The sequence below is a fragment of the Octopus sinensis genome, linkage group LG24 (assembly GCF_006345805.1).
Source record: "Octopus sinensis linkage group LG24, ASM634580v1, whole genome shotgun sequence".
NCBI lineage: Eukaryota > Metazoa > Mollusca > Cephalopoda > Octopoda > Octopodidae > Octopus > Octopus sinensis.
The window spans coordinates 21,820,527-21,832,575 of record NC_043020.1 but is presented as its reverse complement, the minus strand read 5'-3'; positions in this window follow the sequence as shown (position 1 = coordinate 21,832,575).

The following is a 12,049-nucleotide window of genomic DNA, read 5'->3' as shown; positions in this document are numbered from 1 at the left end:
TTCTCCTCTAGTTCTGATAGCAACTCAGTGATTAGAGCAAGGTCATCAGCATAGAGGAGCTCCCAGGGGCATCCTGTCTTGAATTCCTCCGTTATTGCCTGGAGGACTATGATAAGTAGGAGGGGGCTGAGGACTGAACCCTGGTGGACCCCAACCTCTACCTTGAATTCTTCAGTGTACTCGTTACCAACCCTTACCTTACTTACAGCGTCCCTGTACATGGTTTACACAGCTCTCACTAACCATTCATCTATCCCTAGTTTCCTCACTGACCACCAGATAAGGGATCGGGGGACCCTGTCAAAGGCTTTCTCCATGTCAACGAAAGCCAGGTACAGGGGCTTATCTTTGGCTAGGTATTTCCCCTGCAGCTGTCTTATGAGAAATATGGCATCAGTGGTGCTTTTCCCTGGCACGAAACCAAACTGTATCTCATCCAAGTTGACTCCCTCCCTAATAAGTTGGGCTATGACCCTCTCCGTAACCTTCATTACCTGATCCAACAATTTGATACCTCTGCAATTATTTGTATCTAGGGCGTCACCTTTACCTTTGTAGCAGTTAACTATTATGCTGCTACACCAGTCATTGGGTATGACTCCTTCGTGTATCACCTGGTTAACTATACGGGTGACTAGGCTATAGCCGACACTGTCAGATATTTTGAGCATCTCTACAGTAATTTCTGATGGGCCTGGGGCTTTCCCTGTCTTCATGCTTCTAATTGCCTTGACTACCAAGGAACTGTCAACACAGATAGTTGGTCCCTCTGTTGGGTCGACATTCGGCAGACTCTCTTTATCCCATGCATTTTCTTTATTCAGCAAGCTTTCATAATTTCGTCTCCCAACCACTCTCTTTGCATCCTCATTTAGCGCAAGTGAACCATCATCCATGCGAACACATGTCTCTCCTACCACATTACGATTCTCTCTCACACACTGTTTTGCAACATGAAATACCTCAAGTCTTTCGTCCTCACGGTGTGCAGAACATTGGCAATTTTTTTCTTATATGCTTCCCCTCTGGCTAAATACACCTGCCTCCTAGCTTCCCTTCTGGCAGTCTGATACAATTCCTTGCTACCACTGTTCTTCCTGTCCTTCCAAGCCTGTTTATTTTGTCTAATAGCCCTGTCAACAATATTGTTCCACCACCATGTTATTTTGGGTCGAGAGGGGACTTTGCACCAACCACAGATCTGGTCAGTGGCTCTCAGCAGGTTGTCCCTTAGAAACCTCCAGTTGTCTTCTACCCCATGTGAAGCTATATCCCCTTCTATTTCGTCAAAGGCTTCAAGTAACATGTCTCTAAATCTCTGTCCATTCGCAGGATCTTTAAGCTTCCAGACCCTTCTTCTCCATGCTGGTCGTCCTCTTAGTCCTGATCCTAAAGTCACTAACTACCAGTCTATGTTGTGGGGTACATTCTTCGCATGGGAAGGTTTTGGCATTTATAAGCAGCCATCTTTCCCTTTTTCTGGCAAGGATGTAGTCAATTTGGCTAGTATGTCGGCCCGATCGATAGGTGACTAGGTGGCTGGTAGGTTTCCTGAAGTTAGTGTTGCAAACCATAAGATCATTCGCATCGCAGAACTCCAGCAGCCTGGTTCCCTCTTCGTTGTGGGAACCATAACCGTAGCCTCCATTTACCCCATGGAAGCTCCCAGCATGTTGTCCAACATGCTCATTGAAGTCACCAGCCACAAAGAGAAGGTCCCCGTCGTTCGTCAACGAGGTAGTCTGAAGTAGGGTGTCATAGAATCGGTCTTTCTGTCCATTGGGTAGCCCTGGCTGAGGGGCATAGGCCGATATAATGGTTGCTAATCCATGATGAAGCACTAATCTAATCTTAAGTATTCTGTCGCATACTCTGACTACCTCAATTACCTTATCTACCCATTTTTTAGCGAGAAGTATACCCACGCCCCCGACCCCGTCAGTGTTTCCAGCCCAGAACATCTTGTACCTGAGTTCTTTGCCTGTGAGGAACCTAGCAGAACCTCCTCTCCACCTCACTTCTTGGATGCAACACATATCGACACATCTCCGTTCAAGCATCTCAACAATCTCACCAGACCTACCTTTCAGTGTGCCAACGTTGAGGGTGCCAACCCTGAGGGTGTGGCAGGTATGGGCCCTAGGGACCTTGGGACGGGGGACAGTAGCTTCATGTACCTGAAAAGAAAACTCGCATTTGGTAGGAGTCATTGACAAACAATAGACTTAAGTTCAAAACGCGTACACTACACTATCATATTTTGCACTGTATGATCACTACCTTATATAGCAGGGGGTGGGGAGGCGTAAGCCTTTTAAAGTGTTCATGGATGGCAAAATTGGGACTTCCGGTAAAGGTGGACACGAAAACTAGCAGCCATGAAGGGGCGCATCTCATCACTTTGAGAAGGAATACTTCGTTGTAGGTATTAAGAGACATTTAGACATCGATAAGTAAGAAGGAACTATAGAGTTATATATTGAACATGAGGCGTGAAGCTGAAATAAACAGAATAAAACAGAATAGAGAGAAACTAAAAGGGTTAGACATCGATAAGTAAGAAGGAACTATAGAATTATACATTTAACATGAGGCGTGAGGCTGAGATAGACAGAGTAAAACTAAAAGGGCTAATCAATTGCGCAGAAATAATACTAGGTAGTTAACGGGTTGAATTTAAAGGAGTGCTTATCTGTGATGCTTCATCTTTTGCGTTCGTGGTTTATTGGCCACAAGGGCTGACAAAAATCAATTATCACATAAAGGGACAAAACAGGAATAAAGGTTACAAAGGGTTTTGTCCGTTTGTAAGATCGAGTAAAAAACAGTTTAAACAACGAAAGATTATAACAATAAAAATCTCCCAAAAGGGGGGGGGGGCATTACGAAAGGTTCCTGGTGGAAAAAAACCATAAAAGCCAACGGGAGCCTGGTAAAAAAAAAAGGGGGGGGGGTAGAGAGCCTCTTTCTCCTTTTGTAATACCTTTTTAAATCACAGGTGTAACCTCAGAATGGCTCCTTTCACACTGGCCATTCTTGCGACATTTATCCACCTTTCATTAAATTTGCTATCGGACAGCACTTCCCTCTCAACTCTCATCTTCCTTTTCAAGTGAAACTTGAAAAAGTTAATGAAGCTTGGGCCAAAGAGGAAAATGTCTAATCTTAGCCCTTTCAAACAGGTCCACCATACCACCTCTTTCGCTACAGCCACTAGGCAAAGGAAAACTTGCCTTGCCCTCCCGGTTAAAGGAGGTCGGCGGGACAATCTTCTCTATGGATTCAGCTGATAGCCGGATCCATCCTATATGCGACAGTAGCTGTTCGACATAAACCCATAGTTCAGCAATACTCGGATACTGGACGAGTGCGTGCAGGATGGTTTCATCGTCCTAGCAGCACCTTGGGCTGACGGCACTTCCGTGCCAGTAGAGTTTATGCCGAACAGGCAGAGCCCCTCGGTAACACTGCCAGGCGAGGGACCTCTGGAAATTATCCATTGGCCCCGGCCCGAAAGTCCTCTCGAACAGACTGCTCAGCTCATTATCGTCAAGCCTAGAGTTTCCCCGAGAACGTCGTCGCACTTTTCTTCCACTAACTCTCTATAGAACACTAGAGTGGAACTACTACCGATCGCATTGCCCGCTTCGCGGAGGGCGGAGAGAGCTTGACGGCACTCGAGGTGCCAAGCGCCCTTTCTCAGTCTGCGTTTGATCCAGGTCTGCAGCTCTGACAAAAGATGACCACACCTGTTCACCGTCTAGGAAACACTTGAGATGCCGTAGCCTGAGCGCATGTCTGCACATTAGTAATCACGGCATGCCAAGGCCTCCGTTCAGCGGTCGTTGACAGCAGATGGATCGCCTGACCAGTGGTACCTGACCCTTCCACAAAAAGCTGAAGAGCAAGCGTAGCAGCTTGGCCTACCAGCGGTTGGGACAAGGAACGATGGTCAAGCGGTAATAGATGACGGATGCGATGTACGCATTCGCCACCTCCGCCCGACCTTTCAGGGACAACTTCCTCTCGGCCCATTTCTGGGTGAGATTGGCCACCCTGCTCGTCACTTCTTCCCAGTTTTTATCCTCTTGGAGGTCCGGACCGAACCAGACCTCAAGCAGTTTAACGGGTCCGTCTGTCCAGTGCCCTACGACGCTGTTGGACGGCATGGACTTGCCTCTCCAGGTGACTAGTTGCAAGCCCACAGACTTTTCCGCGTTAATCTTTGCCCCTGTCACTGCTTCGTACTCGTTCAGCATCTCGTCGATCAGGTCAATGTGCCTGTGACTCGACACCATCACGGTGATGTCATCGGATAGGCAGACACGCTGTTTCCACCTCCTAGATCGTGCAGGATACCCCTCAAAGCATCCAACTTGTGCAGTAATGGCTCAAGGGTCAAAACGTACAAGAGGGAGGAGAGAGGGCATCCTTGGCAGACTGAATGCGAGATGTCAAACGGCTCTGAAAGGTGACTGTTCACCCATATTACCGAGCAGATGTTGCAGTATAAAGCAGTGATCCACCTGCGGAAGACTGGACTGAAGCCGGCTGCCTTGAGAACAGCTGCTAGGTATCGATGGTTGACCCTATTGAAGGCTTTACTCTGATCTAAATTGATCAAAGCCCCACCCGCGCCAAATAATTAATAATAATTTCTACTATAGACACAAGGCCGAAATTTGAGGGGACAGTGATAGTCACTCACATCAACTCCAGTATTCCAACTTTATCAACCCCAAAAGGATGAAAAGCAAAGTTGGCCAAAGCAGAATTTGAACTCAGAACGTAGTGACGCAGACAAATACATAACAAAAACACCATGACTTACAAATATATATAACATACAGAAAATAGCACTACAAGGCATCACACACATCCTACATAAAACACTTTCAATACAGTGATAATAAGAGCATAACCGCAAACCAGGGCACAAACCCAAGGCACACAGAGTTGTGCTCAGTTGTGCAGTGAAAGCACGTTATGAAAATAAGACTACTGAAAAATAATAATAATAATAATAATAATAATAATAATAATAATAATAATAATAATAATAATAATAATAATAATAATAATAATAATGAAAATAATAATAATGATAATAATGATAATAAATTCTTTATTGGCCACCAGGGCTGAACACAAAACATAAATGATGATACACAGACAAGTGACAGTGGGGTTAAGCATGTAAAAAGCAAACAAAAAAAAATAAACAACAATTAACAAGGAGATTAAACCAAGAATGTATTTCCCCAATAGCGGGGAGTTCCACTGAGAGGTGACCAAAGGAATTTCACACACTTTGGACTCCATAACACCAAAAGCACCTCAGGTAGGCACTCCTCTCCTCTGCATTCCATCCGGCCTACACGTACACACTTAAAGTAGGTCCATTCACACAGGCCATTCTTGTCACATTCACCCACATTTCAACAAACTTACTGGGAAACAGCACCTCTCTCTCCAGTCTCACTTTCCTTTTCAGGTGGAACCTGAAAAAATCAATGAAGTGGAAGGTATCCATCTTCAAACCTTTCAATCACGTCCACCACATAACCCCTTTTGCCATAGCCACCCAACAGATGGACTTGGATGACAGCTGGATCCGTCCTACACATGACAATAACTGTTTGACAAAGCTCTACAAGTTCACAATGTGTGGACACTGTACGAGAGCATGCAGAATGATTTCATCACTCTAGGTGCCTGTCTGATTGCACACCTGTGCCTGTAGAGCATATAGTGAACCGGCAGAGATCCCCTGGTAGCATTACCAGACCAGGGATTTCTGGAAGTTATCCATAGGTCCAAGTATGAAAGTCCTTCAGAAAAGGCCAGCCAGTTGATCCCTCCTGATGTCCAGAACATCTCTAAGAACATCATCACTCTTTCCCTCCATAATCCCCTATAAACTCCAATGTGGAACTTCCACAGACCGCATTACATGATTGGCTGAGGGCTGTTAGCACTGAAGACACTCAAGATGCCAAGGCCCCTGCCTCAGTCTATGCCCGATCCAGGACTGTATCCCTGTTAAGGAGTCGAGCTGTGGAAAAGCACGTCCAGCAAACAGTGACCACACCTGCTCACCATTAATGTATTATTGGAGATGCCGCAACATCAGTGCACGTCTGCATATCATCAGCCATGGCATGCCCAGTCCTCCACACAATGAGTGCTGTTGGAGATCAGGTGATCCCGCCTCCATTTCTTCATTGGGCTCCTTTTGGAACTCTTATAGAGAAGCCTTTCACTGGCATTTACTTGAGTGATCCCTACATTGTGTGGAAAGACATCCCTAATTGTTTGGATAGTGTCCAAATTCATCCTCACCATCATTCAGTTTTTGGCACGTTGCACATGCTAGTCCAAGATTTCCCCCACCTTTTTTCAATGTCTTCCATTATTGATAAGAGGAGCCATCAGGTTTTTGTTAGCTCTCCTTACTAACACAAAGTTAGCTGCCTGCATCATTGTTTCTTGTTTTTCTTATGGTGTTTGCAGTGTGAGTTTCCTTTTGGGATTTTTTCTGTCTGCAGTGGGGTTTTTGGTGCTTGTGATGCTTTAGTTGATGATTGTGGTGCCTCAGGAGTTGTCTGAGTGTCTGTGTTTGTTGTGGGTGCGAGTGCAGTTTCTTGTTATCTTGTTTTGGTGCAGGACAAAATGCCTCACTTCCGTGACTTCTTTTTGGTCTTTTGGATTTAATCTGTTCCCCCTCATCATCACTTTTCAATGTGATAGAAATAGTGCCAGTTGCAACCTCCTCTTCTTTGTGTGGAAGTGAATTCGTGTTTGTATGTGTATCTTTTTCTGCGTGTTTGTTTGTTAGAGGGTGAGTTTGTTGAGCTTGGTTGCGAGGTGTTGGTTTTGTGGTTGACCTCTCTGACAGTTTTCCTGCTGGTGTTGTTGCTATTTTTGCTGCTTTCCCTATTGTTGGTGATGATCTTTCTACAGCTGGTCCTGTTTTTTGTTTTCCCAGCCATAATGTTGGTGTCAACAGAGGTCTATGGACCCCTGTACCTTTTTGCTGAGGGATGAGTGCTTGTAGGTGTGTTGCTTCATGACAAGCGAAGCAATGAGGCCTTCTGCCCTCGGTGGTCAAGAGTAATTTCCTCCTACCCTTGAGGCAGACATAGTCTGGGATGTTTTCCAAGTCTTGTGGCTTTATTTGTATTAGCATTTCCAAATCTATCTCAACCTAGTTCTCTCTTTGTGTCCGTTGGACTTTTAGGAGGAGGGTGCTACTGCCCTCCATGATCACATATCCCATGAGCCACCATATGTTGATACTTGGTGTTATTCTGAGGACTCTAACTTTTATTGTTCTTCTACTCATCAATTTTGTCCTTGAAATTGTTACTTGTGTCAGTGAAAATTACATTTACATGACTTTTCCTGCTGTTATAAACTGGTTTGTTTTGTGTTAGAAAGTTACACCCACCTCACACCTCATTTCTCACTTGCAAATGTGTAAACATTTCGCAAATACTAAAATATTCAGGCACAAAGTCCAAATATTATTTAGCTCATTTTTTTCTGGGGACAAAGACTACTGTCTTATGCTTTTAAACAATAATATCAATAATATAGTTTTGAGAACAAAAATACCTGTCAAGCTCCAACTGACTTTCTAGCCTTCCAACCAGAAGTATAATGCTTAATAATAATAATGATAATAATAACAATAATAATACAATGATGAGGAGGAAGATGGCGATGACGATGATGATCATGATGATGATCCATAACCAGTAACCTATCATCCAATTGCTTATTTGCCTGTGATGTGGAAGCTTCTAACTGGAATAATGAGAAAGAAATTGTACAAACATCTTGGAAGTGAATGAACAGTAAGGCTGAAGGAAGGGATCATGAGGAACAAAAAATCTGTTGGTTATAGATAAGGCAATTTTAAGGAATTATCAGAGAAGGTTGATAAGCCTATCAAGCACATGCATATGATATAGTTCCTCACTCATAGATTTTAAAATGCCTGGAGATAGTCAGGGCAGCTAAAAATATGATTTATTTATAGAAAAACAGTATAAGGAACTGGAAGCCAGTTTTGACTGCAGGTGGGAGGGAAATTGGACAAGTCAACATCAAGACAGGAATCTTTCGAGGAGACTGTGTTACACCTGATGTTTATTGTTAGTATGCTACGATTCTCCATGGTTGTGAAAAAGATGGAAGCTGGTTACAAACTGCAGAAAAACATAAGACCAAATTACCACAATTACCACATGGATGATTTGGGGGTGCAAGAACTGAAGACAGTGTTATGAAGGAGATCAAGTCCTTACATGCCTATCTGGGGAATAGTGCTGAAAGAATGTTGCAGGCTTCACTCAATGAGAAGGTGACCAGTGACAATGTTGAGACCCTCCAGGATTACAACATAAGGACAAACAGAGAAAAGATCATCAAATGGAAAGAGAAAGTCCTACACAGAGAGTTTTTCAGCAAATATTGGATGAAGGTGATGGGGAATCATGGAGATGGTTAAGACATGTTTTTTTTAAAGAAGAAGATAGAACAGATCTTTGCAACATACCTGCAGACCAGAATATTGCGAAGACAGTGGACAAGAAAGTCAAGAAGTACCAAGTCCTATATGATTGGGAAATGACTTTATTTATTTTGAAAAGCAGCAAAGTACAGAGAAAAGAGAGTTGGGACAAGGGTGCCACCCTGCTTGGCACCATTCTCTACAGGGATGGGTCCCGCCATGCTACCACCAACATTGACCCAAGCCTCCATTCCATCATGAAATGATTTGATTATTGATACAAAGTGATCTGGACATCCAGGTTTGCCATGTATTTTCCATAGGGAAACCCTATTCACAGTATCAAAGGCCTTGGTTGAATAAATGAATATCTGGACAAGATACATATTCTGCTCATAGTACTTCTACATCTGTCTCATTGTGAAAATCATATCCATCATTCCTCTTCCAGATCAGAAACCACATTGAGATTCAGATAGGATATCATTTACAAGACATGATGTTTTGTTTGGGAAATTTAATTTATGAAAAGATTAATAGACAAAGATTATTTTTATGTGGAGGAATAATTAATTATAATCCTATAATGAGTTTATTGATGTTTTTGTTATGTATTTGTAATATGGGAGCTCCCCCATTTATTAATTTGGTTAGTGAAATTATGTTATATATTTCTATATATGTTATATATGTTATACATATGTTATATATTTCTGGTAAGAATACTTACCAGAACCTTGCCAGCAGCTAATAGTAGAGCAATACCTCTGTAATTGCCACACTCTACTCTGGCTTTCTTTTATAGAGAGGAAGAATAATTGCATCCTTCCTGGCCTTAGGCATTGCACCATTCCTCCAGATTACACTAATAAGTTCATTAAGGGACTATGTGATGTGATCACGGGACCTCAGCACAAATACCATCCCTACCAGGTGCCTTACTAAGATTTAATTTACTTCTTGCTGTCATTATCTCACCTATTTAGGACATGGAATTTAAGGAGCTAATGACAGGTCTTTGTTGCATAGTGTCAATCACGGCTTCATGGACAATTGTCTCACAGTTTAAGAGTTCAGAAAAATGTCCAATCAAGTGACCTGTGATCTCTGTTGATTTAATAAACATAGTAGAAGACTCCTTGGAATGCAAAGGAGTAACTTGCTTCATAAGATGGTCAAGCTTCTTGTTGTTATTTGCATCAGCAGCAGCCTGAACATCACATGCAAGGTCCCCACACCAGGTGTTCTGCATCTTCCTGAGATATCACTGCAGTAGTGATTTTACACTGCTCTAGTGGGCAAGTGTTGGATTTTGCTGCACAACTGAAAGTCCTCAGTGCAGTAATATACTGTGGGCATGGCACTTAACAACCAATAGTCCCTGAACTTCAGCATCATTTTCATCAAACCAGTCTATGTGTCTGGAAGTAGCATGTCCCAGTGTTTCAGCAGCACATTGAAGAGCCTAGTCTCAGAAATCTTCCCACATTGTAGTATTTTCAATGCTGGATAAACAATTCTGAAGTTCTTTCCTCACCACAGCATCATCTATTTTATGGAGATTTAGATGCCGAGGAATGCCAACTGGCCCTCTTCTTTCTTTCATTGGGATCATCATCTGGGACTTTGCTTGCACCAGGCTGTGGTCTGTCCAGTACTCTGAACCATGAAAGGACTTGATATTACAAATGTCATAGACATCACACTTGCGAATGATGACACAATCCAGCAAGTGCCAAACTTTAGACCTTGGGTTCATCCATGCTGTTGTGTGATCACCTCTGTGCTTAAAATGATTGCTTGCAATGTAAAGTCCATATTCCTTGCAAAGCTCCAGAAGCATGAAACTATTGCAATTCATCTTCCCTACACCAAAACATCCAAGAGAGTTCCATGTCTGCCAATCTGTTCCAACCCTGGCATTGAAATCCTTCAGGAGAATGACTTTATCAGAATTGGGGATTTTCCTAGGTATAGCTCTCAGTTGGGTATAGAAAATAGCTTCATTTTCATCACAACTGGTGAAAGTAAGTGCATAAGCACTTATTAAAGTAGCAAAGCACCCACCCCTCAGGTGCAAACATAGAATCATTAGAGAATCATTTATAGGAAAGAAACAAGAAGCTTCTCTAACTTCTTAAGGACTTCAGATTGAACTGCAAAGCCAAAGTGCTGGCTTTGCAGTTCAATCTGAAATCCTTAAGCACTAGCCACTCTGCACTCCTCCTTCAGTTTCCACTTCCAAAAAAGGTGTATCCACCTCCTACTTCCTCAAGCTGACCATCACCTTCTACACAAGTCTCTGAAAGTGCAGCTATATCAGTGTTATAATAGTTCAGCTCCCAAGTAACAGATGCGGTGTGTCTTTCAGGCCTACGATCTCTCTTATTATCCCACAGAGTGTGCACATTCCAACTTGAAATATTCAAGTTCCAACCAGATTTTATAAGTATTCTCATTGCTTTGAGAGCACAGGATTGACATCCAACAGTCATGCTAAACTGACCAGATAGAGAAAGACAGGCAATTTTTGTTCACCTTTTCTAGAACCTCTCTGGCCTCCAGGTAAGTGGAGCTCTCCCTAAATGGAGCTGCCCAGACATCCATGCAGCAACTGAAACCTATCACTATCTTAGGTGACAAGGAGACTACTTTATATTTAACATAGGCCACCTACATGCAGGTCATTGACGACATGCTTCCAACCTATCAGGTTTGCATGCTTCACCACTTTCCCATCACTGCAGGACTTCCAAATAAAAATATATATCAATATATATCTAAAAAGAAAAAAAGAAAAGGAATGCACATGTAAAGGAAAAGGTCAGCAATGCCTGTGCAAAGTTTAGGTCCAATAAGGACTTGTGAGATAAGCCAAGGCAAGATGTCAGGCACCAATATAAGTTGCTGGCTCAGGGATGTGGGAGTGCCATGATCTCAAGCATAAAATGTCTAATGCTATTCTCTGCATATCTGGTTTTATATCAGAGTAGCTTTCTCCTAGAAACATGCTTCAGCAAGAGTTCAGGGGTGCCTCACTCCCAGTGGCCTTACAGCATGCCGGACACCATCCCAGAATTTCTGCATACTCGTGCTATTGCTAGATAGTCATTGAACCTGCACTAACTTCATCTGGCCTTTTAAGAGGTCTTGTTTTTAGTCCTGCTGGGTTCCTAGCAACACTCCTCACCAGAAAAGCCTGGTGGGGGTGCTGGTTTAGTTGCTGGCAACCTAACCATGCAACATGTACTGGGTTCTATGTTACCAGTAGCACTCATGAGTGACCTGACATACAAGCGACCATACATACATACATACATACATACATACATACATACATACATACATACATACAAGCACTGTACTGTCAACTCATGAATGCACTGCAGCCTGCATATACAGGACCTGAAGGCACTGCAATCCCAGAGTCACAGGTAGTGAAAGACTTGGAGATCGATATGTGCAATGATGCATCATTTCATATGCAAATTAAGAAGATGGCAGCAAAGTGTAGACAATTGGTAGGATGGA